Consider the following 5,327-nt stretch of genomic DNA (forward strand, 5'->3'; position numbering starts at 1 on the left):
TTCTAATTTCTATGACATCGGGAAGTGAGAGAATTAGGTTAGGTACGTAAAATTTGGATGCTAATTCTTTTGTGCTTAGAATTGAATAATCGAGTTACAACCCATTACCTTTTCCTATTTATGACATAATCAATGCTCGTGCCAAATTTCAAGTGAGAGAATTAGATTCCGTACGTAAAATTTGGACGCTAATTCTTTTGCGCTAGAATTGAATAATCGAGTTGGGACCCATTAACTTTTCCTATTTATGACATAATCAATGCCGTGCCAAATTTCATGTTTCTACGACATCGGGAAGTGAGAGAATTAGATAACGTACGTAAAATTTTGACGCCAGTTCTTTTGTGCTTAGAATTGAATAATCGAGTTGGGACTGCTTTACTTTTCCTATTTTGGACATAATCAATGCTCTTTCCAAATGTCATGTTTCTACAACATCGGGAGGTTAGAGAATTAGTGGCGAGTCAGTCAGTCTTTCATGACCAAGTGTCATTGATTCACCTGCGTCCAGGTCACATTCTGCAGTTCTGGTATTCCCCCTTTCAAAATGTCATGATTTTTCTTTTTTTTTGAGTGACATATCTGCACGAGGGCTTGTTTTTTGCCGTACGATTTGTATTTTCAATAGTACCTTTTAAGAATTTCTAAGTGGGGTAAAATGAAAAAAATGCTATTATACAATGTCAAGGGATTATTTTTACGGTATTCATGGTACAGTAAAGTGACATGTCCATATTCTGAAGCTTTTAAAAAAAAAAACAATTGCTGTCTGTCACCATACTTTGAACCCCATATCTTTATTTTTCAATCTATGAGTCTGTGTGAGGTTTCATTTTTTGCAGTTCAAACTGTAGCTTGCATTGATACCAATTTGGGGAACATACAACTCTTTGATCGCTTTTTATTTAATTTTTTTCTTGGAATTGGAGTGACCAAAAAGTGCAATTATGCAATTTTGGTTTTCTTTTTTTTTCGGAGTTACCCATGCAGTATTAATAACGTGATATTTCAATAAATAGAACCTTCACGGATGTAGCGATACCAATTTTAATGTATTTATTTTTTTATGCAGCGACTGGGAAAAGTTTTCTTTTTACTTTTAGTATTTTCATTTTTAGAATAATTTAAAAAAGTTTTATTTTACTTATTTATTAGTCCCCATACGGGACTTGAACTTGCAATGGTTTGATTGCTTGAACATTATAATGGTAGTCCCAAGCCTACTCCATACACAGCATATACTGTGGACAGCTATAGAAGTCCTTACCACATGGGCTATATGCAGTTAGCATTCTGAGAGCTGCATTTATATCCCCCAAACGATGTTCGAGGGTCCCGTACGCAACCCACCTGCGATAAGATCTCAGGGAGCTGTGAGGGTGTCCTGGCATAGTGCCTATCAAGCCATCATCGTGGGGTGGCTTAATAGACTGTCTGCCCAATCGCAGTATGATGTAATGCTATGGCATTATATCATACTGCAGGAGCGATCAAAGCATACCTAGTTGTTGTCTCCTGTGGGGACTAATAGAAAAAGTAAAAACGAGACCAATAAAGTTTTACTAATTGTAAAAAAAAACGTAATAAAAGTTTAAATCACCCCCCTTTTGCCATATTTATAATAAATAATCTAAATCATAAAACAAAAATACATATTTGGTATCGCCGCGTCCATAAAAGTCCGACCTATCAAAGTAACTCATTATCTATCCCACACGATAAATGTCGTCTGACAAATAAAGAAATGCACTTTAGTCACCCAGCCTCCAAGAAAAAAATACAATAAAAAGCGATCAAAAAGTTGTATGTATTCCAAAACGGTACCAACAGAAACTACAGGATGTCCTGAAAAAAATGAGCCCTCGCACAACTACATCAATGGAAAAATAATAAAGGCATTGCGAGCCGAAGATGGCGGCAGAAAATAATAAAAAAAATTAAATGTCTTAAAAAAAATAAATAAAAGTAGTACAGCAAAAATATATATATATATATATATATAAGTTTGGTATCGTAGTAATCGTACTGGACCATAGAATATAGTCATGTCATTTTGTTGCAGTTTGTGCGCCGTAGAAACAAGACGCACCGAAAAATGGTGGAATGTTGTATTTTTTTTCATTTTACTCCACTTAAAATTTTTGAAAAGTTTTTCAGTACATTATATGGTACACTAAATAGCACCATTGAAAAGTACAACTCGTCCCACAAAAAACAAGCCCTCAGACCGCGACGTCGATGGATATATAAAGGAGTTACAATTTTTTAAAAGGGGGGAAGGAAAAAAAAGAAAGTGGGAAAAAAAAGGGCCGCGTCATTAAGGGGTTCATATATGTTTTTACATTGCATGATTGTACCTCCAGAGCAGTTTCCCACTTTGACATTATTGTCATTGCGATCAGGTGAAATGTTTCTGTTTCAGGTGGAGGAAGAAAAAGTGCTTCTTTCACTTTGAGGCATTTTTGCTACTTAAAGGGGTTGTCTTGCGGCAGCAAGTGGGGGTATACACTTCTGTATGGCCATATTAATGCACTTTGTAATATACATCGTGCATTAAATATGAGCCATACAGAAGTTATTCACTTACCTGCTCCGTTGCTGGCGTCCCCGTCTCCATGGATCCGTCTAATTCTGCTGTCTTCTGGCGTTTTTAGACTCGCTTGCGCAGAAGGGTCTTCTGGCTTCTCTTCGGTCCGGCACGAGCGGCGTTCTGGCTCCGCCCCCTTCTACGCGTCATCACGTAGCTCCGCCCCGTCACGTGTGCCGATTCCAGCCAATCAGGAGGCTGGAATCGGCAATGGAACACACAGAGCCCATGGTGCACCATGGGAGAAGACCCGCGGTGCACCATGGGAGAAAACAGCAGTGCATCCCTGGGAAAGGACCGGCGGCCATCTTAGGCAGAAGATTTTTTAAAGTTCATATTTCGTCGGATCGGTGAGTAGCAAGCGGCTTAAAAACCGCTTTAAATTGCTATTTTATGCCAGGGGGGGTGACGGGGAATGGGGTAATGTAAAATTTTGATGTTTGCCGCGAGACAACCCCTTTAATAGATAAATCCGTAATGAGTAACAAGTTGTACTAGTTGTGTTTTATGTGGCTATTAAATACACCTTTGTGATAAAACTGATGCCTCAAGGGGGCACCCGGATTTGAACCAGGGACCTCTCGATCTGCAGTCGAATGCTCTACCACTGAGCTATACCCCCTCTGCTGGAGAAAAGTAAAACTGGACAGCAACTTCTGAAAGACAATCCTCCTCAGGCTGAAAACCTGATCAGCTGCTTGTGAAGTTTTTTTAAAACTTATTTTAATGTTTTTTTTCCTTCATCCCATCAGGGGACTCGAACATGTGGCTGCTTGTAAAATATACTGCAGTACTTCTGTATGAAGTGTGAACATAGCATTCCAGGGGTTGTCCCAGAATTTCATGTTATTCCCTATGCACAGGATAGAGGATAACTTGCTGATCGTTGGGAGTCTCCCTGTTAAGAGCATAAACAGACAAACGTGTTTTTGTCCGTTATGCGGACGCGATAATCACGGCCCCATAACGGGACAAAACCAAACCATTGATTACAGTGGTTTCATTTTCACTTTTGGGATTCTTGCCCGTTAATACTACGGCCGAGAAAAGATAGGGCAAGTACTATCTTCCCCGCACGTATGTAATACTATGTGCAAGAAAGTGGGGGCGGCACTTATCTTCCCGCTGTTATTTTCTAACTCCTGCGATATGGCACCGAGTTTGAACGGCCCAAGAAGGGAAATTAAAAAACCCAGTTCATTCGCAACAACGTAGTTGTACATACGGTTGTATGAAACTTCCTTGAGGGCTTATGCAGACGACTGTATTTATGCAGGTATTGCGTTGCGTTTACAAGTTGCACATAAAGCGTGTCCATGCAAGGCGTTGGATTTCAATAGCTTTATTCAGACGAACCATAGGACTTACGTGACCGACGTAAGTATTTAGCCACGTTAAAAAATTGCGCAAAAATCATGATCATGTGAAGCATTGGATTCCAATGTATTCATTCAGATGAATGATTTTTGGACACATTAAAAAAACCACGCCGAAAAAAATAGCACATCGGCGACCGATTTTCCGGTTGCCGATTTTGCACGCGGCATGAAACGATAGGTCTTGCCCTATCCTTTGCCGAGATACGCAGGAAGCTCTTATAGATTTTTTATGGAAGCTGGGAAAAAAAGGAAGAGGGGGGGACTTACTATGCGTGCAACGCTGGGAAAAGAAGACAGCTGTCACGATTTAACCATTACACTCTGCAACACAATTTTTGTAACAGATAAGCAGATAGGCGGCTTATAGTAAATTTAGTGCGCTGAATTAAAATATATCGTTTTTTTTCTGCCACGTAAGGTTTTCCAGTTATGGGAAATAATGTAATCAATTGCCGTTGTGTTGTATTTTTTGGAAATCTGCCTGTACAATTAATCCAGTTGGCTCGCCATTACCCTTGCTTAATAAAAAGAATAACAAAAGTCATTGCACTACTTTTCCACAATCACTGTTACACACCGCGTGCTGACGGAACACTATAAGGGTAGGTTTATGTAACCTATAGGGTATGTTTCCACGTGGCGTAAACACTGCGGATCATCCACCAGTAAGTTCTAATTAATGAACTGTGTTTTTACAGGTGATTGGCTACACTAAATAAAAGAAAATCATAAAACAAAAATACATGTTTGGTATCGCCGCGTCCGTAAAAGTCCGATCTATCAAAGTAATGCATTATCTACCCCGCACGGTGAAGATCGTCCGAAAAAATAATTAAGAACGCCAGAAATGTGCTTTTTTGGTTATTCTGTCTCCAAGAAAAAATGTAATAAAAAGTGATCAAAAAGTCGTATGTTTTCCAAAAATGGTACTAATGCAAACTACAGGACGTCCCACAAGAAATGAGCACTCACACAACTATGTGGACAGAAAATAAAGGTTATTGCCCGCAGAAGATGGCAACGGAAAATAATTAGAAAAAAAAATTAAACGTCTTTGAAAAAAAAATAAAAATAGTACAGCAAAAAAAAAAAAAAAACAATGGTATCGTAGTAATTGTACTGACCCATAGAATAAAGTTATCAGGTCATTTTTGTTGCAGTTTGTCGGCCGTTGAAAGAAGACGCACCGAAAGATGGCGGAATTTCAGTTTTTTTTCATTTTACTCCACTTAAAACTTTTAAAAGTTTTTCAGTACATTATATGGTACATTAAATAGCACCAACAAAAATACAACTCGTCCCACAAAAAACAAGCCCTCATACAGCGACGTCGATGGATAAATAAAGGAGTTATGATTTTT

General features: G+C 38.8%; 1 non-coding gene across 1 annotated transcript; it reads right to left on the minus strand.

The window, feature by feature from the left end:
- Positions 1–3,137: 3,137 nt before the first annotated feature.
- TRNAC-GCA (transfer RNA cysteine (anticodon GCA)) lies at positions 3,138–3,209 on the minus strand. The gene has a single exon. It is a non-coding gene; the product is annotated as a tRNA-Cys (tRNA).
- Between the last annotated feature and the right edge of the window lie 2,118 nt (positions 3,210–5,327).

Source organism: Eleutherodactylus coqui, chromosome 13 (genome assembly GCF_035609145.1).
Source record: "Eleutherodactylus coqui strain aEleCoq1 chromosome 13, aEleCoq1.hap1, whole genome shotgun sequence".
In the NCBI taxonomy this organism is placed as follows: Eukaryota; Metazoa; Chordata; class Amphibia; order Anura; family Eleutherodactylidae; genus Eleutherodactylus; species Eleutherodactylus coqui.